We start from the raw sequence: 27186 nt of genomic DNA on the forward strand, positions 1-27186 counted from the left end.
TTAATCTTGTTGTAATCTATTCTAGGGTATTCACGGTCACGTTCGTGACAATATGTTCCTGATAAACTAATGAATGATCAAGTGTCCCCGCTTTAATTAAGATGGAATTTCCGTGTCAGTACCAACCTTGTCCCTGCAAATGATGTCCAGGTGATGGATTCTGTGAGGCTAGGGGGATCAATCTGTGTCTTACATCACGAAATCAATGATCACACATCCGAGACGAAGAGAAAAATACCCCTAACACTGGCTCTGTTGAGTCTCCGTTAGATTTTTGTTTCAGGCATCTAACAGTTTTGCATGATGACTGAAATGAAAATGTGCTCGTGAAATGTTATTAATCAAAGGCAATCACACAAAATGTATTCCAAAACATGAGCTAATAATAAAAGAGAATACAGTGTGTGTATAGGTCTGTATTTCGCCAGTAGATGGAGGAAGAAGCAAACAAATTGAAAAAAAACAAACAAACAAAAAAAACAAAACATATATATATATATATATATATATATATATATATATATATATATATATATATATACATAAACAGTGACCTGCAGTTGACCATGTTACGTATTACACAATTATACATATTCATTGTTTTTATTACTGGTTAATGTATTAATTTAAGGAACGTAACAGATATGTAAGAGCCAATCTGTCATTTTTTTCCCCTCACATTTTTAAAACGAACCTATTGAAATTGAAATTCTAGCCTTCTTTTTCTTTTCCTATAAAAGTCCAAATCTGTGGGAAAAAAAGAAATAAATAAATTGGGTGACATTCACAGTCGCCATTGTTACCGTTTCCGTTTACCGCCACACATACTTGGACATGAACCAATTTCTCGAGCAGGAATCCAAGCAGAATTGGCTTCAATAGATGATGCATGTCCTATTGTCTTTTGCTTAAATTAGCCTCTGTTGTTTTTGCCATTTTGGACCTCTGCCAGATACCTCAATGTGTGGCGTAGTCACGGCTTGTTTTCCACTATTGTGTTTGAATTTACACACAGTAAATGAAAAGCTAATAAAATGGAAAGCTTGCATTGTTGTTTATTTCCACCATATATTCGGCATGTATAAAACAAACAATGCTGTAAAGTGCAAACATCGACATTTTTTGAGTGGAAAAGAGTATTTGGGGGATTTCTTTGGTGCCAGACACAAATGTATTGATTTTTTTATTTAGATTTTTTTGACTTTCAACACTTTGCTTTTATGCCAACTTGCATAGGTGGTGTTTAAGATTGAGCCGTTTTTTTCCTTTGATTTTCCTTTAGCGACTCCGTCAGTTCCCTCAGCGGTTGCCTTCAACTTGACAGTTTGAAAATGAGCGAAATAAAGCCTTCTTCGAGATAACACATCTCTATTAATTTTAAATGTTGGTGATTTTCAGTCTTATCCAATTTGTGAACACATTCAGGTGTAAGGGCTCCTGCACAAGATGTACAGGATGTAGGACAACAGAAAGATACAGCCCTGCATGTGTCATCCCTGCATTTAGTCGGTGTCCCACTGAATTCACCATCAATGACTCCCTGTCATTTATCACCATTAGGGAATTGAGGCTAAATGTAGTGTGTGAGGGGTTAATTAGACACAACAGACGAGGTCAGAGGTGTATGTGTCGCCCACATGTGATCATGAACAGGCTGGACCTTTTAGAAATGGGGGGCGGAATTAAATAAGGACCCTCCAGAGATGATTTATCCGTGGGCTGTGATTCGCAGACAAATAGTGGTGATAGGTGAAGGCCGTTGGTGTGGAGGCCAGTCAGAGAGATGAATCGCTTGTGTGTGTGTGTGTGTGTGTGTGTGGAAGCACAGGCCTAAATAGGATGCCAGGCCATATTCACTTATCACTGAGTGTGCCGCTCTCTGGAATCTGCTCTTGACATCCAGCAGGGACCCCGCTTGCCTTCCTTGTTTTGTCCATGCTTCTCTCTTTTACCTTATCTAGCTCCGCTCTTTTCTACGCTCTCCCCCATCCCGTTGGCCTTCAACCAACACCTCCCCCACTCCAAGATACATCCTCGTCCTTCTTCTCCAGTGCCCTCAGCAATATCTCTCTAGCCTCTCAGCTTCCCATATTACACTGCCAGTGATAACAGCGCAGAAGGGCCCAAGTGACAGGAACCCCAAATTAATTTACAACCAACGATGCCATTCCCGGGCTGATAGAACAGTCTTTCTACAATATCAAGGGATGGCTTCTAGGCTGCTCCGGGTGGACCGTGCTATCTTTGTAATTATAGGGAGGAACCTTGAGCCGGCTGTCTCTTTCTGTCCTCCCTTGGTCTCTTTCTTACCCCTCACGATAACTACCACAGCAGAAACTCCAGAGATAAATTCAAGTAACACATAGTATGCAATAAAGAAATCAGGAATCGATTAGATTTCCTTCATTTTGGGCCTTCTTTGATCTCATCGTACACTCACAGTGCACAAATATTCTCAAGAAAAGGGATGACTACAATTCAATTGATCTTTTTATTGTACAGAATGTTATCAATCATGAGGTAATTTGGTCAAACAAAAATCCAATCAAATTAACAGCGTTATCCTGTGCACATGCTACATTGCGCTGCAGTTGAGGCACACTTGATTTCATTCATTTGCGGCAACCAGCAGTCCTAAATCTAAATTCCCTCAGGCCCAGCCAGTTTGCTGCCTCAGGTTGCTAAATATTTTGAAGGAAAAAAACCAACAACAACAACAGCAAAAACAAAATAAAACATTATATACTTCCAAATAAACGGTGGAATGAAGTGAATTAAGTAAGGTTACACCTTGTGAACTTGTTTGAGAATACTGTATATTATGCAGTTTCTCTTCCCTTTTTCATGGCGGTAGCAAACCCAGTCACACTTTGTACTTAAGTCGAAGTACACATACTCGTTTAAATGAATAGTCCTGTATAAATACAATTATGGCTTAAGCTCCTTTACTTAGGTCAAAAAGTACATACTTTGAAATATACAAAAGTACAAAAGATGATTTAAAAAAAAAAAAATTTTTTACAGTCAATTATGTCATAATCTTTTTGTTGATGGGAACCGCACACAAAATATTTCCCCTCTTTTATTAACTTGCAAAGTGCTCCCACTAAAATAAAAATGTGACTGGACACAGCATTGCTGCAAGCAGGACTGAATCAGGGCTGAACTAATAACAGGTCTTGCAAGTAAAACAAAACAACAAAACAAAAATTGTTCAATTAACTAATGAAAACAAATAAGAAAAAAAACCCACATTACATGCACGGGTTTTTTCAGATTAGACTGAGAAGTTTAGAATGCCAGAAGCTGGTGTGTTTTTTTTTTGGCTGGGCACGGCTGGGGAATATCTTGCCACTCCGAATCAATTGCGTCATCGTCATTAATGTTCCCTGGTTCATGTTCCTCCGTGTTGCTGCATCCATCCATTCATTTTCTGAGCCGCTTCTCCTCACTAGGGTCGCAGGCGTGTTGGAGGCAGGGTACACCCTGAACTGGTTGCCAGCCAATCGCAGGGCACATATAAACAAACAACCATTCGCACTTACATTGACCTACCATGCATGTTTTTGGGATGTGGAAGGAAACCGGAGTACCCGGAGCAAACCCACGCAGGCACGGGGAGAACATGCAAACACTACAGAGGCGGGATTTGATCCCCGGTCCTCAGAACTGTGAGGCAGACGCTCTAACCAGTCGTCCACCGTGCCGGCGTGTTGCTGCGGTCCCTGTTTTTTTTTTTTTAGTCCCAAGAGCTCATTCAATCAATCAGGATCTTAATCAAGGTTGGCTTTACCTTTTACATCCGCGGAGGAGGAAAAAAGTAACAATCTTATTCTGAGTAGAAAGTACAGATATCTGTGATTAAATGAATGGGAGAAACAAATAATTTCCAAGTAAAGTACAGATACCAAAAAATAAAAAAATACTTCAGTACAACTAGAGTATTTGTACTTTGTTACTTCCCAGCATTGTTAATTCAGTATTAATTTCTTTGTTTTAAACAAAGGATTGTGAAGAGAATTGTTGGAGTATAATTTCTTCTCAGAAAGACATCCTTTTCTTAGAATCTGCTGCCATCTAATGTAACAACAACAAGAAAAAGAAGACATGATTAACTTTCCGAATCATCAATCAAGAGTTCTTGGAATGCCCATCCCTATTGCAAACGAGCTCTGAGCTCGGCAGTCTCCCGCTGCTTGTATTTCAACACTCATTGCATGATTTGCCACAGCCCTGTGGTCTAATAGGCTTAGTGTGCCATCAAATCCAAGTGGATTAAGGGAATCAGTTTCCTAGGCTGCATTCACAAGCTACGTGTTCTGCCAACAGTTGATGATGAACAGACTTTCTGCCCAGTGCGACCACTCCGGCGTCCCCTGACAGTCCCGGCAAAATGAAGAAGTAATGCAGGAGGTCTGGATCCAAACTGGCACTCAGCTTGCTCCCACAAAATCTGGAGCATCGCCCTTCTTGCTTTGGCAAAACTTAGCCAAGGAGTCAAAAAATGCAATTTTAATATTTTTCGCACATGGACACGACATGATTGGACTGCAGTGGCAGAGGAATAATCTGTTGTTTTTGGGACTATTGGATCGTATAGTTTGTTAACAGGGTATACAATGCTACTATTCATCAGTTGCCAGTCAAACTGAGGTGACATGATGATGAGACATAGACAAATAGTCAGCGGTGTTTGTGCTGGAATCACATGTGAGCAAGTCTCCTTCCAAAAGCAGGAATGGATCGGTTCTCATAGTTGTGAGTCGCAGTGATTTGTGAGCTGTGAAATGGATTGTTTGTTGGAGCCAGCATTCAGGGGGCAGCTGCACACAGTTCCACAGTCGTGATGGCGCTCCAGCGATCCGACACACACGAAACCCGTTCAGTCCTAGTTTACACGTTGCTCTTGAGCTCCCAGCTGTAGCTGCTGGAGCTCGCTAGATGGATGGTTAATACATGAGGCATGTTGTTGCTGAGTTAATAACCTTCTCATATCGAGTTAGGGGATAGCCTGCATTGTGTGGCTCTTATGCGCTTTAAGTGGTCGAACAGAAGGTTTTGAACATTTGTAATGCTTTGAAGTGCAATTAATGAAGTCAATCTGTGGCATTTGTCGCTCCAAATGAATTAAAACGATAAGAACACACGAATGTTAAGTCTGTTGGCTTCCGTCTGCGGCGTGGTAACCTCAAGCTTCCCCGTGGTGACACTGTGAGAATTACGGCATGAAGAAGAATGGCTTGAGGTTTGGCCTCCAAGCAAACACGACTTAGCAACAGTTGCAGGAGGAGATCAGCACACTGACATAGTTGCAACAGCCAGATGGCGCTCATGTATGGTGGCTGCTCCTCACAGAGCGGCACAAGTGTACTGTAAATCCAAAACTGAAAACTCCATTAAGCCAAGTCAGTCATGCATCCATGTGTGCCCGTGCCAGACAGCTCTGTAAATCGGCTTTTTTTTATTCTAGCTTCACTGAAGACACCGGTGTGGTTTGTGTCTAGGTACTGAGCACTGCTTCACACACACACACACACACACACACACACACACACACACACACACACGCATGCTATGATACTGGTTGAACTAGTGACATGTGCACCTGTCAGACATGAGTTGCTAAAGCGGTGTCCTTCTGTATGTACTGCAATGCTTTGATGGCCAAAGTTGGTTTGCTGTTTGTCCTTCTTCAAGACAAAAATCAGAATACTGCCTTGATCTCACTATCAGTCATTCAAATAGAAATGGCCAACATTTGTGAATAACTTGTATACAAATGTATTTCAAATATGCACACTAATGATAATTTCTCTGACACGGTAGTGTTCATCAGAATGACGGGATGGGCTCCATCTGCCTCTGAGTGACTATAAAGTCAATGGACAGAGTGTGTGTGCTGGCCAGTAAAGGCTGACTGAGCCAAAGCAGGTGCGGGACACTTGTTTGAGGAATGTGGAGGGCCAGACCTCAGACCTCCCAGCAGGCCTGAGCTTCCTCCATGCTGCATATCTGTGTGTGCATGTGCGTGTGCGTGTAAAAGTGTTATGTATGGAAGATGCATGGGTGGCGGTCACCACCTGCTCTCCGCCTAATTTCAGTGTTGCTCAGGACCCGAACATTACATTGCACTGTGCAGGGGTTTCATCGCAACGGAGGTGGGTAAAATTGCAACAAACGAAATTTATAAAAGAAAAAAAAAAAAAGAAAAAAAAAAAAAAGGGGGTCAAGACCTCATCCTTGCTTCCAAATTACACCAATGCTACACTTGTTTGTAATAGTAGTAGATTATCTCTTGGTGCATGATCAATATGCAAACGCACCAATATTCATGATATTACAGCATACTAAAATAATCAGACAATATTTATTTCAAGGCATCCTGTTACAACGCAAACAAGCAAAGTCAGTGTTAATCACTAATGCCTGGATTAGACTACAAGACAAATTTGGTCTTTCATGATTACACTATGTCAGACTACCGCCATAAAATCTTGCTGTATCTCAGTCAGACAGTGGCAACACTACATACACAACATGTATAACAATACCACCGTATCCGGTTATTTACGGTCACTAGGTTTTATCTTGGCAAATCAAACAGTGTTGGGGAGGTGTGCCCAGAAAACGTGTCATCTTTCACCGCAACGGGATACACCCATTACCATGGTGACAACAAGTTGTTGTCAACCAATGGATTGCTGTTGAAAAAAAACAAAAAAAAACACAAAAAGGGGAAAAAAATTGTGGGGTCATTGGGATGATGTTATGGGCAATCTATTCAAGGAGGGCTTGAGGTACTGTAGGTTCACGTACTTTTAATAGGATATGGCTCGCAAGCAGGCAACAAAACATTATGTAGCCTTGCAAGCTAGTGCTAGCACAACCGTTTGAATGTAAACATGTCGGCGTTCTGTCGAATAATGCTCTAAATTTTCAGCAAACATCGGTTTGTGTGTGTGACTAAGTGTTGACAACGGCGACCAAGTATGTTGACGACAGCAAGCACGGGAGGCGAGTTGCTGGTCACAATACACAATCCTTTTGATCGACATCAGGGTGCACTGTTGGAGAGTTGTCATTGATATGTCACACTACACAAGAGATATCCCAAAAAACATGCAACATTTTTTATTTTGGGGGTGTAGGACTATCGTAGGGCTAAATCGTTGGTCATAGATTATGTCGCACTACAAGAAATTTTGTCGTTCCCAACAAAAAATATCTGGCCCGATCTGGGAAATTGCTGGTGTGGGCCAATGTCGGGGCTAAAATCCTGTAGTCTGATCTTGGCATAGCGTTCACTATCATCCATTTGTATTCTTCAAATAACATGTTTTTTGCAGCGGTGGAGGCAAGGCTTCTGTGCTGCCCTAAACATAAGCATAAGCACCGACCTACGTCAACAACCTAAATTGTAATATTTGTTTCATGAGATTGTAAAAGTTTATTTTCAACAGTGTGTTCCCCTTGACTGCACTGCTTCCAGTACATGTATGTGGATGTCAGATTTTTTTGTCCAATTAGATATCAGCCTCTTGGTGCTGCCATGTCAGTCTAATATGCCCACTGCCTTGGAAATCAGTATTGCAATGGGACTATTTCTTTAACCAATCAGATTTCAAATTCCTCCTCGCTGGGACAGCCTCTGATTAGTTGGTGAGAGCAAAACCTCCATCCATTCTCAACACCGCTTATCCTGGTTAGGGTCGCGGGGCGATGGAGCCTATCCCAGCTCACTTCGGGTGCAAGGGAGACTACACCCTGAACTGGTCACCAGTCAGTCGCAGGGCAGCGAGCAAAAACTGTTAAAGCCAGCTTCGACTCCAAAGCACATCTGTAGTGATCTGCACCTGAACCCTAACTGGAATTTCCTGGACCCCCCCTCACATTCACACCTATGGGCAATTTAGATTATTGCGTGTTTTTGGGATGGAAACCGGAGTACCCAGAGAAAACCCACACAGGCACGGGGAGAACATGCAAACTCCACACAGGCGAGGCCGGATTTGTGAGACAAATATGCTAATCAGTAGTCCACCGTGCCGCTCTTTTATAAGCCTGGCCTAAACACTATCAGCACTGACATTTAAAATGTAATTAAATTATTCATTATTATTAACAATTATTATAACATAATTTAATACAAAATATATAACATATATGATAATATATATTATTTCCAACAGTCTTTTGTCTTTATTTCATAGCATGTGTCTTCAGTGTCCAGCTTCCAGTCATTTTTAGATTATTATTATTGTTATTTTGTCCAATTAGATTTCAGTTTCTGTGTTATCATGTCAATGTAATCTGCCGTGGACCTTTAGAATCCCCATCGCTGGCTGACGACAAATAGGCATTATGAACAGTGGCTATCTGCATTGTCTCTCTAACAGATCTCTCTCGCTGTACGCTGGATTTCCCCATCCTCTGATTTGTTGATAGTTGTCCTGCAGCTAACTCAAAGGGATTCATTGGGGTTTGCGCAGGTGCCAAGATGGACGAATATCGGACATGATAAAACAATTCATTTTCAAAGTGGCCTTTTCCAAAAAATTGGAGATTGTGAGGACAGGACGGTGGCTTGTTTGAACCCGGTAAAGGGTTTATTGTGGGGGTGCCCTGATCAGATCTTTGAGAAAGGATATCAATCCGATGTCAGCAAAAAACGAATATTGGATCGGACTGGATCGAAAAGCTCCGATTTTACCACTTTTATACAAGCAGTCCATTTCATGCTCCGCTTCAGCACTTCTATCCAGCAGCGTATTTGGCATCCACGTGATCACAACAACAGTTGCTAAGATGCTCACATAGTAGCAAGGAGTAATAGCGAATGTTGATTGCTTAAAGTCATTTATTGACATTCCAGTTGAAGTTCACTGTAAAACTAAACACAACAAAAGAATTACACCTCTTGGATTTTCACATATAGCACAGACTTTGGCCTGGTACACACAGAGATTTGTCCACTCCTAAAATATTTTTATTTGCTACAGACTGCACACACAAAGGTAAAAAAAAATGGCCATTCAATAGTTTTGCTCGTTGTGTGTGTGGTATGCTCTGAGAATCTCAACACAGCAGACCACACACATAAAGAGTGTGCACCGCCAATCTCAAAGTCTCACGTTTTCACACGTAGTCTCACAAAACTGAAGAAGAGGAAACACTTCCCAATACGTGCTGATGTTTCCCGAGTGTTCCCGAATGTTGCCGGAGCCAAGAGCCTTGTTAAATGGTGTTGTTCTCAAAAAACGACTGCTTTGGAAAATATTTATTGCTGTCTGAGCAACCCACGTTTATACTTAAAAGAACATCGGGTAAAACATTTTTGTTTTCCTTTATGGTCGTTTCCGTGTGCGTCAATCTTGAGTGCTTCTTTGATTGGTTACATTCTGATCAATGTCACGTTCTCGGCGTCATGACCCAGGAGTCGGCGTTCCCCACACATATTCAGAGTTTTGGTCATAAATATAAACATTATTGAAGATTATCGGCCCCGACCTGTTTTGGACCCTAAAATCGGGAGTAACCCACTCTTAACACACATCAGACCTAAGATTTAAGATTGTCTGGTGTTTGATGTACTTGGTCGGCAATGGGCAAAATCGGCACAAAAACAGGTTGCTTGCCTTTATGTGTGTACTGGGCCTTTGTGTCTTTCTTTGTTTTTGTTTACAAAAATTGCTAGCTCAAAGCAAGCACACAATGAACGAAAAACACCATTGACGAGCTAACAAAAATTAGCATCAAACTCGCGGTGCTTATATCGCTCGAAATAATAAATATTGGTACACAAATGCTGTATACATACATAGAAAAAGGCAATATAACAATACTCTCAGGCATATTTTCTTCAAATTCTGTGAAAAAGGAGTTATATTCACAATATTCAATTGTGACTTCTACTTTCTTTTTACTGCATGTATCACATTGCGTGCGCCACACTGCCCCTCAGAGGTGAAGACGTGCACAGCAGGAACAGCAAATAAAGCTATACCCCAGATGCATTGCTGCATGTGGAGAAAGCAAATGCTTTTCCCGCCATATACTGACAGTAAAAAAAGTACTGTAACTGAATTGGGCTTGAATTGTTATGTTACACTTTAAATTTATATTTATTATTTATTGAGGTATTTTTTTCAAGGGTTTAAATTTAATCTATTTAATTGTAGAATATGCTTTGTTCATATTGCTTTTATTGAAATTATTTTTCAGGATTGCCCAATATAATTTTTAATTATTGTATTCAATTGTAGTACATCCTTATTTTTAAAGTTACTTTATGTAACCCATCGGTTAATAATAAATGGGTCAGTTTTTCCCCTCATACCTACTGTTGCTGATTATTGTTCTCTGTTTGAGAAATATTACTTGATCAAGCCGTTTCTAACATTACATACAATATAATAAGTAAAGTACGTATGATTATTGCTGATATCAGATTAGACAGATCGGTATCAGTCAAAACTCAAGGCTGCAATATCGGTATCGGATCGGAAGTGTAAAAAGTTGGATGGGGACATCCCTAGTTTATTCGCTTCACTTCAAGAGCAGCAACAACTTGCTAGTTGTGACTCCTAGTAGTCAGAGCTACAGATAGCTCTGACTAAGCAACACAACTCTGAGGAGCAAAGGATTATGGAGTTTGTCGATAAATATGCATTTTTGGTGAGTACATGTATTTTATTTCAAGTTTTTAATGCTTTTGTCATGTTATTAGCTGTTAGAACTGATACGTTGTCATGTAGAGGTTTGTGATTTTTTTGGGAGGTGATGTTGGAAGATAAAGGTTTAATTATACCTTATGTTTCTTGCTTCAGTAATGTTATATATCAGCCAATCTTAATGAAACTGAGAGCTACTTCTTCGGTACTGATTAATGTGAAGGGCTACGAGTTTGATACACAGTTCTGAAATAAAAATATTATACATCATTAATAATTAATTATCTTTATTTATGTAAAGACACTGATCAGGTTCATGATTTCTCACAATAATTAGGAAACAGATATGAATATGGAACAATGTTGCATCACTGGGGAGCAACTTCTAGGACAGGCCCGCGGGCACCATGTTGGTGACCCCTGGTATACATCCTCAAATATGCTTAAAACTCCTCTCTTGCGCTCTCTCTCTGTAATGCCACAGATAATTTATATTGTGGTTTTGTACATCATTTTGTGATGTGATAGTTGTAGAATTAAGATGTGGATTTCAATACTGAAGCCGCCACTCAATGCCCAGGTCCAAAATGCACTGCACGTCACTGGTAGGGAGGTCACAAAAAAGCCTGACCAGTGACTAGTCAAGTCACTGGTAGCCTGACCAGTGACTTGACTAGTCACTGGTCAGGCTTTCTAATATAGTGAAAGAATATAGTGAATACAAAAAAAATACCAAAAAAATGCTATTAACTAATGCAATTAATAAATACTATGAATAAATCAATTTAGATAATGCGTGTGTGTGCGCATCCGTGTGTGTGTGTGTATGTGTGTGTGTGCCCCTCTGACAAAACCCCTGGCCCCAGCCCGGCCCCCCCAGTAAAATTAGTCTAGAACCACAACTGTATAAACCGTGACTTTCCCCCCTAGCTTTAACCCTCGCAGCTTAAACAATGATGTACGGAGCCCCCCCTGGTGCCAAGGTATGAGAAAAATAAAATTCATTGATAATCCGTACCCTCAGTTTAGCAAATGTCTGGGGCTCCGTATACCTACGTATAGCTGTCAAGTGAAATAAATTCTATTTGTATGTTATATTCTTACTCGTGTGAATTCTGTGTATAAATTGTCATGTCGTGATATATCCTACATCCCATTTTTTCAACTGAAAGGCAATATTGCGGTAGTTCGAGGGGGTTGATCATTATATAGCAGTACAAGCAGGACTGGCTACAATTAGCCTGCGTGTTTCCTAAACACAGTACTAAATTGAGGGTACGGTTTACTAAACTGAGGGTACGGATTGCTAAACTGAGGGTACAGTTTACTAAACTGAGGGAACGGATTACTAAACTGAGGGAACAGATTATCAATGAATTTTATTTTTCTCATACATTGGCACCAGGGGGGCTCCGTAGGTTTGTGTTTACTGTTCATGAAATTTATTTTTGGATTAACTTTTTGAATCAAGTCCGCACACATTGAACCTTTCAGTTCAACATTTAGATCTACTCTGCTGAAGCGCACACCCTCTCATTATGCTTAAAAAAAAAAAAAAAACAGACATTAATTTATTTAGTTTTACTACTATCAGTATTTTCATTTCCTGCAGTGGGAAGATAGCTTTCCAAAGGAGAGGCAAAGTGTTTGTGCTTCAAGTTGTTTTCGGTCACCATAAATGTTCATTTAAAGTACTTTAGACGCAGAATCACTGCCATTATGAATAACGCAAAATAAGTCTGCTAGCTTAATGCTAACATACAATGAGAAACACCATAGACAGGCTAACAGAAATTAGTATTGTTATTGCAGTAATAATAGACCCATCAAACAACTGTTACTCACAAACACTGCAGTAAAACATGAAGAGACATTGTGAGGACAGGGCGGCAGTTTAGCTTTAACTTCAGTTTAGTTTACTTACCATCTACTTCTTGTCACACAACTGCTACCATCAGGCTAAGCAATGTACACCAGAGGGGGCAGCACACGCTCATATATTTTTATGTGTAATATGTGCAGCTTATAAACCAGGGAATTCAATCGATGCCATTTAAAAGTAGTAGTAATTTTTCACTTTGTTTTGGGTATTGCTGTTGAGTGAACTTTGCACGTTGCGGGTCAATGTTCCATAATTCGGCTATTTGTAGATATTTTTTTTCACCTGTTCTCCATCAGTTACTAAATAACATTTTTGCCGTTTTTGTCCTAAGGACAAAGCAATAACAGTATTGGTTTGGCGCTATCTAGTGGCATCTTGGTGCTAGTGAGTTGAGGAGCTTCACTTAGACAAAAAGTAGTTTTTTTGCCACCATCCTCTGTCATCGATAGGCAAATACAGTGCAGTAAAAAGTAAGTCAAGTGAAAAGTTATACATCTTAAGGAGGAGTTGATTGCTCGTGGATTTTCGCTCTTCGCGGCAGAACTCATTCCTGAATAGCGGGGGTTCACTGTATTTGCACATCCACAAGCTTTGCTGGACTGGCACTGTGTGTTTGAACCCTGGGTGAGTTGTCCACAGTGTTCAAGAGAGTGAAGTAAAATGATAAAGCTGTGGGCAGTAAGGTAAAAACATTACAGGGCTAGATCCTAAAGGGTTCATCTTAACTCACTGAAATGGAAATGTGTAGTTAGACCACATAGTGTGTCATTTGCATTAAATCTCATGTCACAGAATGTGAACAGTATGTTAATTCACCAGATTTCCCGGCTAATGTGCCTTGTAATTAGACAATGCAGTAATGTGGAACCAGTTGAAGGCGAGATGACTCCTTCATATTTTACCTGTATCTGTCTGCTAATTTAGATATCAAATGCATCTTTTTATGCATTCTGAGCATTTACCCATAGCATCTGACAAGACTGGGTGAGGTGCAGGCCACTGAGGAAACGGCACACTTTGTTGCCACAGATCAGAATTAAGTGTGATGAATTCGGGCTTATCAGTGCAACAAAAAGCCTTAAATTGGTGTGACTCAGCAGATAGGTCTCCAAGGTCTTTAATGTGGATGAATGTTACCTGTGTGTGTTTACTCATCACATTTACATGCTCTAATCATCACCACAAGGGATAGGCCAAAGTATCGATATCATTATGTGTCATACCTGTATGTTAGGTACAGTACTGATCAGAATCAGAATCAGAACCATCTTTATTTGTCAAGTATGTCCAAAAAACACACAAGGAATTTGTCTCCGGTAGTTGGAGCCGCTCTAGTACGACAACAGTCAGTTGACAGAGAACACTTTTGAGACATAAAGACATTGACAAAAAAAAAAAAAAACACTCCCATCAAATATTTAAAATTGTCACTGTCATGCCAATGTATATTTTTTAATGTGATGTGATTCATATTCTCCCCCTTGTACCTTTGACGTTTTATTTGTTCCATGACCATGCTTGTAACTTAATTTAATAAAGCAATGATTCTAAATCAAATCAATGTTTCCCATTGAAATTCCATCCATCCATTTTCTGAGCCTCTTCTCCTCACTGGGGTCGCGGGCGGGCTGGAGACTATCCCAGCTATCATCGGGCAGGAAGCGGGGACTGACAGTCACGTGACGTCTGGAGCTCGATGAAGCTAAACTCAACACTGCCACATGCTGGTTGTGGCACCGTACATACCAGACTCGACTGTGCACTTTTAGTTTTCTGGTCGATAAGAAAGACTAAATGTCACACTCTTTCATTAAATATATTAGACAGTCTGTTAAATGTCATTAAGTGCAGTACATGTGTGATAAAACGTATATTATTGGCGATGTAATGAGGAAACACCAATGTCTCTCGTGTGAAGCCACAAGTAGGGTTGGGGATCGTTTGAATTTGATTTCAATAAAATTTCGATTCCAGTCCCGATTCCGGTTCCTCATTTCGATTCCGGTTCCAAACGATTCTCGATTCCGATTCTTTTAGGGGCATGGGTCCAAAACGTTTGCAGGCTTTAAATAAGGGATGTCCAAATTATGAACATCCATTTTCTTAGCAGCCTTCAACATAAACTAAAATGAACATTTGAGTCGGGGTTCTTTATAACCAGTATCAATACCAAACCTATGAAATAAAAGGCAATGTGTGTGGAACTAACCCAACTGACTTAATAGTCGTTACTTATTGTTTCAGCTAAAAGTTAAACATAGCATTGTTAAAATAGTTATTCGTGACTGTTTTGTCACGTCAAATTGTTTATATGTGCAGGTTTTAACACAACTTCCTATTTTAAGCATGTAGCGTTTTGCATTTTGGCACGAAAAAAATCACTTCAGACGACACCGGTAAAAAACAAAAGTAAAACAAAAAACAGTAATGAATGGAACCAATTGCGCTGTAAAACGTTAATTCCTTTACCTACCCACCGATGAGACACAAGGTTAGTGTTTGTGACAAAGTTTTCGTGAAATGTGTCCCAATTCATTGTGATGTAAAGTTGCTAGTTTGACCTTTGGTGAAGTTTTAGCTCAATGTTAAGCTTGTAACGCAGCTGTTTCTACTTTCTTTCCAGTATGGTAAAATAATTGATATTTTCTTTTTTTGTGTCTGTCATCAGCTCTTACATTGCTTTGAATACTAAAATAAACACTGAAAACCATCAGTGCAAGAGTGCAACCCACCGTTCAACTTGTTAGCTGCCTCAATGTTGGCATAGACATATTTTATTGTTTCACTCACCCTATTGACTGAAGTTCCGTGCGGTGTAGGCTGAGGCTCGGAGAGGGAGGGAGCACGTCAGACTTCCACACATCATGAAAGACTCCTTTGCACAATATAATTTGCATCCAAATGTTGCACTGAGGTGACTGGTCATTTATTTGAACAGAGTTAAAACACAACACACTTATGTTCGCCGCTGCCGCTGGGCGCTTTCTTCTTCGTTGGTTTTCGCCACTTTCTTGTTCGGGGTCGGCGGACTGTAGGCATCAAAACTGGGAACCGAAATTCTTTCATTTGAACGATTCCGGGAGAACCGGAATGTTAGTCCCGGTTCCAATCGGTTCTCGATTCTCAAAGCCCAACCCCGGTCACAAGAAAACAAGACGTAACATGAAACAAAACTGATTAATCTAAACCACAATAACACAGATCATGACAGTAATATCATATCGGGAGTTATTCTGTGGTTATACCCCAAATCATCACCACACCCCATGTTGACTGCTTCGAGGGTAATTATGTAGTTTGGGGCATATCCTGGTATTGTAACCATGGAAATGTTGCTGCAAACTGAATATTTGCTTTCAGCTGCAACTGAATTAAGGTGAGGGGTTTGTCCATTACATTTATTTATTCAACTCTCTTCTTAATTCTTCCTCTCTCTTCCACCATCTTCTTTCCTCCCTCATTGTTCCAGTTGCCAGAATGACTGATGGTGACCAGCAGAAGCGAGTGTCCGGCATTATCACTCCAACAAATGGTTGCGGCCTACTCGGGCTAGGCCTTGGACCAGACAGAAATCAATATTTCACCATTTAAAATCTATCAAAAGAGGATTTCTGAGCACGTATCCTCTTCCACCCGCCGCCCACCCCCTCACACACCGCCACCCCCCACCCACCCGCGCCAACACCCCCATTCTCACACCTTTCCTGCCGAGCCACAAACACTGAATCAGACACATTGTAGTTACAACTAGTAATCAATAAGCCAGCACCTTCACAGATCTTAACCACGGTCGCCTCAGAGTGGTGATGGATGGCGAGGAAGGCCACGATTCATTTTGTCAGGCCATTACGCCGGCAAATTCTGTCCACTTCATCCTGAGAGCGATCATTTTTCACACTTCATAAGAGGCAGAAATGGGTTGCGATGGTGGTGAGGGAGGCAGCAGGAGGAGGGGGGCACAGAGGAGTAGTACTAAGAGAGGGTGGCCAGAGAAAGAGAAAAGAGGGATGAATCATGGGAAAAGATGATAAGGAAAATGGAGAAGCGGAGGCAAGTCAATGCTGGCACTCTAGAAGAGGAAACAAAGAATAGAAGGAGAGTGCAGAATCCAGCCCTTTTAGCCTTTCTGCATATTACCAAAAACCCTGTTTGGTTAACATTTCACATTTATCTTCATCTAAAACAAAAGTAAAAAGACGCGTGAGTGTGTGTCAATGCGTGGACGTGTGCAACTGAGTCAGTCAGGGGGGAAATTGATTTTTTTTCTTCCCCTCCTCACTGAGAGCATCCTATCCCCATAAAAGACACAAGACCAAAGTAACCATGAACAAGTCAAACGTATTGTGTTCACAACAACAAACTGGTAAATTAGTTGAGCTACAGCGCTTCCGCTCAGTGAAATATGCTTCATTTAGAATGCTTTGTGTCTAATAGGGCAGCCGCAGGAAATTGTCTTTAGCATCAGTGCTCTCCCTCCTCCTGGCTGTGCCAACCTTTCCTCTTCTTGCCTTGGCCCGGCTCCCAAAGGCACCGCAGTGCTCTTGTTGAATCCGTCTTGCCTTGGAAAACAAGTGACAGCTGCTGTGTGTGGGTCCCTACGTCGTGGTCTCGGCCCATATGTTGGCCCTCACCTGCTGATGAGCGAGGATTATGAACTACACGCCCTTATTAAAACCGGATTTGTTTACTCTCCCGCTTGCATGCCGCGACAAACAAAAACAGTTTGACCTGTCTGTCGATGGACCTGATGAGCTGATACGACTGTCACCTCAAATGAGTGAAGCACATTGTAAGAACACCAATCACACCTGATTAGTTGATTAGCTCATCTCATGAATGACCACTATCGTAATGTTGCTTATACTCTACTTTTTTTCTGGAAGTTTGGCTGAACGGTTTTCGTTCAATTGGACTCTTATTTCCAGCGTGTTGCATTTTTGAGGCTTGGATTTTTGTACAAAGTGCCTTCCAATAAATCTCTATACATGCAGTATGTCTGAATAATTTGAAAAGAAAGCGGGTTATATTTGAAGCCAGGTGGCACGAGAACATAAACCCACAACTATAAAATAATATCATCTGTCTAATTGGACAACGTCATTTAAGTCTGTGCTATAGAGTATGTATACACCATAGTTTTAAGGTGCTGGAAATAATGCAGCTTGCTGCATTTGTTTCATTTGTCCACATTTCTTCCTCACCATCACCTTCCTCCCTGCACCCTCGAATCAAGCAATAAACACTGATGTCTTCTCTCCTCTTCGGTCGAGGTTCCAGTCTAATATGTGTCACGTCTCACTGCCCCCCTCTGTTTTGTCTCTCCGCACATGAGAACAACAGCCTTTCTTTTCCTGTCGACTCCCATATCTGCCCTACATTTTCATTCTTTTGTGTAGGATTGCTTTTCTAGTTTTGGTTTATCTACATCTCTTTATCTTATATTTCTATGCTTTTTTGTTTTTTTTCGGGGTGGCAGCGGCGTGTGTGCTAAATAACCCCCACCCGTTGCCTCTGTCCATTCACCTTTTTAATGTGTTTTCCCCTATTTGTTGGGGCAAGGCTGTAGAGTATGAATACAGTGCACTGGGGGATAATTTCCCTCATTCTCAAAAAAAAAAAAAAAAAAGCTTAATTCTTTTAAATGTGCAAAGGTTTATTAATACTACCAGTAAAATGATACTGCTTTTGCTTTTCTTCTTCATGTCCCAGAATGGTCATATTTTTGGCAAGTTATGCATATCGCTGTGAAAAAACCCTCAATGTAGTTTAAACAATACAGCGTGCAACTGGGCTTGCTTGTTATAATTACTTGTGCACGCTGCAGGCTGTTGGCCCTGTCACACCTCGAAAGCGTACGCAGCCTCATTGCTGCAAGCCTTGCAGCTCACTCCTGTCTTATCACGACTGCCATCAGCTGGCTATGTGTCAGGAATCGCCAGTAGGGGGCGCAGGACCACTATTTAATTGTCTTGCACAGGCCAGCCAGAGAGTAGCTGAAGGCCTCAAGCGCCTGCTGGCAGGCTTTTATTTTCATTTAGTTAGACTTAGTTAACACGCTCATCTTCTCCTTTTCAAATTTTTCAAAAACTGTTCCCCCATGAGTATCTATTAGTTATTGTTAAGTTGTAGCCATTATTAATGAATGAGTAGTAATTCAAATGTTCCTAAAATATACTATAAAATCAAGTAAACAAAATATTCTCCTTTCTCTTAATTTGGTCCACCAAATGTAAAAAAAAACAATCCCCAACTATTAAATATAATACATTGCGCTATAGTATTTCTTAATCTTAAAATGGGGCAAACATGAATTGTTCTCCTAATGAGTCAGTGATACTAATTACATCGCTGTGGTGCATTTGAGCTGGCGGTGTGTAAGGACTGTTTTAATAAATGAGAAATCAGGGCAGGTTAAGTAGCTCAGAGGCGGGGACAAAAGCCAATTTCCTATCAGCTTGTTGCCTTTTGTGCCAAAGCACATTGGAGGATTGAACCTGTCAATCAAGAGTGTAACAGGCATGTTGCCACTGCTGCAGGACAATAAAGCCCCATCTCAGATTTTGGCACGACTTTTATAGGCACTGAAACAAAAGCTGAAACACTTAGTAATACATGCGATATCATCATAAAACGTGACCTCTTGAATTCACTTTCTGCCATGTTTTACACATGGCACTCTTGAGTGTCGCCTTTCAAAGATATAAAATTGAAGGTGCTGAGGATAAAAAAAAATTGATTTTTATAGTTTAGGTAGCTAAAGACACAGACGGTTAAAAAAAAAAAAACGCAAGTGGGAATTGGATGCACAGATTGCAAAAACCTCCCCTCGACCGGCCAAGCATCACAGGCATCAAAGTGAAGACATTGTTTGGGAGGAACAATGGCTGCAGTCACAGTCCAGGAGTTTGTGTGTCGTTGCATGTTTGCGCTCCCAGAATCCCCCCGCGAAAGTGAAATCACTGGATTATCAAAGCAGCAGATGCACATCACAGAGAACAATATCATTGGCAGCTCTCAGAGGGGACTCTTCAGAGGCTCGTCTCCTGGAGATGCACAGATAACTTCTAACAAAGAAAAAAAAAAGAAAAACATTGGAAACTCACCATTTGCTTCTCTCAACAGTATCCATTTACTCACATTTTACAGTCTATCATGGAATAGGATTTAGATTTTAGTTAACATTTACAGTACTAGCAGTTTGTTGGCAAGTTTTTATGCAAAGAAACAGGCTTTTATTAAGAAACTAGTTTTAAACTAGTCCTTTAAATAATTCTATTGTCAGTGTGGCATAGGTTTGTTGGCCTCCATTCACATTTTCCTGCAAGAAATAAAACAACAACTTTGTATCCAGAATTAAAAGCGCTCCGCCCTGTTTAAAACGATAAGGAAACTCTGGAAGCATATGGTAATGTCATCAGACTGACATTCATACAACCGCTGAGATGCTTTAGCCAAGTAAGTCCAGGCCACAGACAACAAGAGAAATGACGGTGAAAAATAATTACTGGAAAAGTAGATCCCCTCGGACCCCACGATAGTCCGCCTAAAAACATCTTCAGCAGGCCAAATGGATAATCAATAAGAAACGGCATATAGTGGCAGAAATAATAGGCTAATGATAACATTCTTGAGCAATTTATGAGGAGAGGTCAGCAGAATTGATTCTCTGGTAACTTAATTGGCCGCTTTGTGCTTTAATGAGGCTAATTTCAAAATAAGAAAGATGATAGGCATAGATCGAAGTGAGAGGAGCACCAAATTCAGTAAATAAAATGTAAAAATAGCTGTTAAGGCATCATTTCAGTCGTTGTGTTCACCTGTAAGTGACCCTTACATTTCAAGTGTGTCATCCACAAGTTACCGTGGTGATTCTTTAGCCTAAAACCTTTAACTGTGGGAAGACATCATTTTTTTTGTGATGGATCCTTTGCCCAATTAAGTCTCCAATCTTTGATTTTCTGAGTGCATTTCTTCACTCACAGTGAGTCATGATTAAAGTGGTGCTGCGGTGCATGCCAACAGGCAAGATAAATGATGTGCATAATAGTTTTCCATCTCCTGCACCGGCTGATGGGGTGTTTTATCCTTAAAAATACAGCGTATTGCCCTGCAGTTAAACCACTGCTGAATATGGATGGGGAGTGTTTCAGGATGACCTGTTCATCATTTCATCCAGTAACGAGTCTTAATTTATCAACACAGCCAATAAACCAACTATTAACAAAGGAAGTGAAGGAAAAACTATAGTAGATATAAAAAGTCTCCACAAATGTTCAAATGGCAGGTGTGTAGTATCCAAAAATGTGACTAAGATAAATCATTTGACAAATTTTTCCCGCTGTTAGTCAACCTATAACCAGTACAACTTAATTGAAAAATAAACTGAGGGTAAGTTAAAAAAAAAAAAAAAAAGGAAAGAAAACACGTGAGAAAATGTGCTTGCACAAGTGCGCACACCCTCCTATAAACGGGGAACTGGCTCTGTTCAGAATCAAGCAATCACATTCAAACATGTTAAATAGGGGTCAGTACAAAATTGCCACCATTTACAAGTGCATATGATTAACCAGAAATAAATTAATGTAGCAGCGTATGTACAGGACTCAAATAAAATGCTCCTCAAACATCAAAACACTTTGGGTGGAATAAATGAAGGAGTTTTTTTTTTTTTTTTTTAATTATATGAATGAAGTGGTACAAAATGGGCAGCAGAAAAAGTGGCAGTTTTTTTTGTCCAGGACAAAAGGGCAGGTGCTTGAGCACCACTTGGGGTCCATGTGTGCACATGCCTGCGCGTCAACATAGAATATGTGTCGCACTTGCGGCGTCAACATTATCACAAAATAAACACTCAATCAAATCAATGGGATTTGTTGTAACATTTATTTGCTTTTTGGCCTTGCCACAACAATATTCTTCTCATATTGCATAGCGATAATCAAGGTCAGCGACCATCAACAACAAAAAATAAAAAACCCACCCCAAAATTGCTTTCATTTCAGCCTTGTTAAGCTTCCAATAGTTGCATACACTCAGGCACACACAAACGCACACGCAGTGTAAACCAATCCCTCTGATACTGTCAGGGAACAAGTGGCAACCTGCTGGGTGGAAAAGGGCACATAGTGAGAAATGCTCAATCACTTTCAATTAATCCCCCCACCCCTTCTCTTTTTCATGAAACTTAAACTGCCTCCTGGTTGTGATAGCACCAGCAGACATGGATTTATTACCACCACCCAACAATATTTACGGCCACCAGTCCTGTCGCCATCACGATGCAATTGACTTTGAGCATAGGAGGAGACAGGAGGTGACTCTTAAAACAGCAGGTGGCAAAATGATATTAGAGCCATTTTCGGACTCCGGTTCCACAATACTCTCTTAACAAGGAATCTGCCCTGTTGTGATTTCCAGACAGTGCTTATCGTGTGCTAATAGCGCAGCTAATGATAATAAAAGAGTGTGTGTAGCGGTTTGTGTGAAATCTGGAGTGACCCTGCTTGAAATGATTAGAAGGTTGGAGCCATTATGAGCTCCTCTCTGCCTTTTGTATCCCCCGTAATGAATATTGAGGGGGTATTTGGAGCACTTTGAGGAACTAACAGCCTTTTTAATCCTTTAATCCTGAGGAAAACCAATTTCACCCCAACACACACACATAAACACACACACACACACACACACACACACTCCTAGTATTTGAAAGGGGTGTCAGTGAATGTAATGTGTGTGTGTATTTAACCTACTCTCGTTAATTTCCCGGCCCATAGACCTGGTGATTCTGGAGATTAGGTTCATTAACATCACATATTGTGTGTGTGTGTGAGTGTTTGCGCGTGTGTGTGTGTGTGTTGGGATCAATGTGCAGATAGGGAGAGGCAAACGGTGTTGGGGTTATCACACTGAGGTCCTCACACATATACCACACACACACACACACACACACACACACACACACACACACACACACACACACACACACACACACACACACACACGCACATACGCACGCACACACTTCGAGCCTCGAGCGGCTGCTGTAGACTGTGCTTGACCCCTGTGAAACAACCTGCTGTGACAAGTGCTACAGTGACCTCCAGGAACTTTCATCTCATCATTAAAACCTTTACCACTCTACCTTCTAGAAATCACGTGAGAAAATAAATACAGTTCTAGAATTCCCAGTGACAGGCATTTCCTATATTTTTTGACTCGTTATGTTGAACACATTTAGATGAACAGGTCAGGATTGCAAAAATAGAAATATCTGTAAAACATCAATGTAAATTAAAAAGGGACCATTGCTTCAAGAGTAGCACTATGATTAAGGCAATACTCCCAAGGTTATATGATATCATGCATATCTAAGACGTTCCCAGATGAAATACTTAAAAACGTTGCTTCACTTTAGGTTGATTTGAGCAATCTAAAAAGTAGGTACGCGCTATCATCATCCAACCATGACACTTGTTCAACCAAATAAACCACCCATACCAAATGTGAAGTACTTTTGAAAATAATTAAAATAGAAAATATGAATTATACTGTATATATAAATATACACTGTATATAGCTTTGATGTGTTCTGATCTGGTGAGTGTCTGCTATCACAAACACACAAGTACATTGTATGTACTATTGTATGCCCTTTTCACACTTCCCAACTATGCACACGTGTACTGCACATGTCGCAATAAGGAGCGCAAAAAAATACTACCTTAGAATTTCACACATGTATTTGGTTAATCCGCTACACCGGTGGTGTTTGGGCTGCACAGTGTGAACAGTTTTTGATGGTATTTTGTAGTACCTTCACACTGCTGAGGACTGGAATTTAAGACAAAGATTAGAAAGTAATATCCCATTTTGTCAGCGTGTTACATGGAAGTGAAGTGCTGGAAGTGGCGAAGGTAGAAATGAAGCAAACAGGCGATTGGGGGTGGGGGTGGGGGGGATTGCGACGAGAGCATGCGGCTCATGCAGCAGGCTGATAAGGCAGCAGGGGAAGCATGAGTGGGAATTATTTCTATGCTGCAGTTTCCTTCATATTCCCTTTTCTGTATTTGTATGTATTGGGTAGCATTCGTCCAGGCAGCATAAAGGAGGAGTGTCTGGGGAGTTTTATCACTGAGTCGGGCTGTCCGGGGGACTGGGGAATTGTGTTCAAAGAGCCCCCATGACGTTGAATAGGTGTCAATGTCAATAGGCCAGGACATGAGAGGACCAGAGAAGAAAATGGTCCCACCAGCATTGCACAGGGGCCTCTCTCAATCCCTCTGTGTAGGTGAGTAGCTGCATAATTAATACGGTGGAAAAGAAATAGTGGATGTGGGAGGACAGATAAGGTCTAATGTAGGAGGAGATAAGACCGAGAGGGAGAAGGATAAAGATGAAGCAGGCTACACAGTGGATGAGTGGAAACCCTGACATTGTCACACATACCAGCGAGTATGTGAAAAAAGAGGTTAAGGTTGGGAGTTTGTAGGCTTTTCACTTCATAGCAAATTATTAAAAGGTTGATGTTTGTTTTTTTCTTTGTTTAAATTGTAATACAAAATGATTATTATTGTTTTTATTTTATTTAAAGTATGTGAAACTACCACTTTTTTTTGGGGGGTTCACTAACGTTTGTTAGTGAACTGGTATCTGATCCAGAAGAAGTAATGGTATCGATTAACAGCATCAAACTGGATGAATACCCAGCAATAAGATGATCAATCATATCTTTCGCAGTCCTGGGCCACATGTTTTAGACTTCGCATTAATTCAATCTCCATTATATGAGGTAAAGAGGGTCTCTGTAATGGATTTGTGCACTCTAACAGAAAATGGCTTTTTGCAAACAACGCACAATTAGAACAAAGGGTTTTGGCAAACCATACTGGTATTGTCAATTTAATGGGAAATAAACCCTGCAGCTTTTCAAATGAGTTAGAAAATTTGGGCTTAATAATGTGTACGAAAAGTTTTCACCGTGAATTTATTATTATTTGAGAGACCATTGATCAAAGCAAGCTTTTCCAATTGATTTGAATATATATTCAATCGTGTTAATCTTCTTTGTTGTTAATCTGCTTTTCTGCCTTTAATTTACTGCTGGCATGATTAGATTGTGCACTGTGACAGTTCGCATGTTTCAGGCCTCCCACAGCACACAGTTGCAAACGTTTTGGTAAGAAAATGTGACAAACTGCCTACCTATACTCTGTGCGCATGTGAAAAGCCCAAAATGACACACTTCAAAACAATCAACATGGGACTAAAAGCACAGTATTTTATTGTATTTATGGCATTTTGTTTTCATGATGTCAAAGCAGTTATGGTTTGCGCATCTTATTTTCATCATATTGCATTCAATTCAAGGTCCTTTTCTTTTTTTACAGGCAAACTTTATCTCTCATCATGAAGAACTTTATTGTACGGTATCACATTCCTGTCAAGGTGCGACTCATAGGGATTAATGGGGCTTCAATGGCACTCAAGTAAACCAAGGTAAAATAGTACTTCTTACACAAGAGATGAGAAGGAGTAAAGCGAGGAACATGGAGTTTTGATGTTTTTTTTTTTTGTTTTTTTTTCCCCCCGTAAGAACATGATGACTTTCCTGTTAGGTAAACAAAGCCTCCTCGCCTGGTGGCCTAATACTCTGAAAAAGTACCAAATCAGCCGGCAAGGATTCACTGTGCGTGGGGATTAAAGCTCAACCTGCAAGGCCGTGACACCCCTGTATGCAAACACAGTCGGCTACGTTAACCCAGTCTGATATCACAATGCATAATCTGCTTTTTCTGCCCTTTTTTTTTTTTTTTTTTTTTAAAGCACACACACACACACACACACGTACAGACACATACCCCCATAATCTCTTCTTCCGGCAACTATCGGGGTGTGACCTCCATGGCCGGATACCTGCTGAGTGACAGGCAGCTCATCTCTGCACAGGAGCAATACACACATCTACACGTATTTGCACATGCACAAGTGACATCTATTTTTTTTTTTTTTTTTTTTGATAGTGTGTTTGGTCAGAGTGCATCCAAAGCACAAAGTATACATTTTAGCTGTAAAACATGACCTTGCCTGTCAGATTAAAGCCTCACTGACGCTTATCAGTCCCTACCTGATGTGACACCTGCTTACCATGATGCAAACATTCTGTCCTTGTCCTATAATGACTTGTACATTTTATAACCTCATGCCCTACAAAATGTGGCCGGGGCAACATTTGGGGAAAAATCTGCTTCTTATTGATGTCATGCATGACATCACTCATATAAGACCTCCCTGGACCTCATTTCAGCAAGCATCAAAGGATTAACTCTGAGCATGTTTTTTCAAATGTTTTTTTATTTGGCCTTTTGCAACACTTATTACGGAAGGTGTCTCGCTGTTGCCTATTGTGTCACCACGCAAGACATCAGCGCCTCAGATGGGCTCAGTTCAGCGAGTGTCAAAGGATTAACTCTGCGCTTGTTTTTACTTGTTGTTTGGCTTTTTGGCAACACCTAATGCAAATGAAGGAAAACTCTCAATGATGGTTGTTAAGATGCGAAGAATGTGAAAAGAGAAGATGAATGCAGCAGAAGCCACTTGAAGTAAGCTGATTCATACTTTAAAGCAAACCCAAATTTCATGTTCAATTGGCATCGAAAAATGAAAAAGTGACCTATTATTTTGCTATCTGTTTTTAAATCTAACGCAAAATGCAAAATATTGCATGATTTTTCATATTTAAATTTTTGGGGTCAGATAATTAAAAAAATACCGGTAATATAGTTTCCACTGCTGTTGTTTTCAATTTATTCACGTCCACACAGAAGACCACATGTGGACTAGAAGACGTGGGGCAAATCACATAAACAACAGTTATTTCCATCGTATACTGTTTGTTTCAGTTGACTGATTGTGGCGGCTAACAAGCTAGTATATCTTTCCTGTGGCCGGATTTTCAATTTCAAATTTTTGATCCAAGCCTAATATTGAATTATGAATGAAAAAACAATACCAACAAAATTAGTCACTGCCAAATGAAAATGGCGAGAATGAATGATACACAGATTAAAACAGAAAACTTCACCATTTTGTCATTATTTGTCTTTAAGGTTAAGGCAAGGATGAAGTTCTTTTTAAAACTTGTTTATCAGTAAGAATGTTAAAAAAAAAAATTGGATGCATGAGGTGCATCTGCGTTGTAATTCACTTGCTTTGTATAATGTTTTTGGCTTATTATTTTCTTCTTTAATTAATATAACTATATTTATACAATAGTAAATTAAACAGTGGTGATGTGGGTTTTAGGCTTAAATGACTGTTTAACATTGTTGCTTAAAAATGTCTGAGTACAGTTAATAGATTTATGAAAGTCTGACCCCGGAAAAAGGTTTTCTATTTCCAAGCTGAAAAATGAGTCGGCGGTCGGACAGCCTGCTGGAACAGATTGTGTTTAACCTTAAAGGTTTCAGTGCACGTAATAAAAATATGAATACGTTTCATTCGACTCATTTCACGACAAATGTAGGGTTTTGCTTGGTTCTGTGAGTACGTACAGCACATTGGGACCATTTTCTGCCGTGGGTTCGGTCCTTTTGCCCTATAGACAGATTCGAAAGAACGTTTCTGTTTTCCATCTTG

The 27186-nt window shown here is 40.4% G+C and overlaps 1 long non-coding RNA gene across 1 annotated transcript; it reads left to right on the forward strand.

The window, feature by feature from the left end:
* The first annotated feature begins 23663 nt into the window (after positions 1-23663).
* On the forward strand, positions 23664-25338 carry LOC133475591 (uncharacterized). The gene is made up of 3 exons (XR_009787882.1): positions 23664-23839; positions 24939-25047; positions 25145-25338. It is a non-coding gene; the product is annotated as an uncharacterized LOC133475591 (long non-coding RNA).
* The last annotated feature ends 1848 nt before the right edge of the window (positions 25339-27186 follow it).

This window comes from Phyllopteryx taeniolatus, chromosome 1 (genome assembly GCF_024500385.1).
Source record: "Phyllopteryx taeniolatus isolate TA_2022b chromosome 1, UOR_Ptae_1.2, whole genome shotgun sequence".
NCBI classification, from domain to species: domain Eukaryota; kingdom Metazoa; phylum Chordata; class Actinopteri; order Syngnathiformes; family Syngnathidae; genus Phyllopteryx; species Phyllopteryx taeniolatus.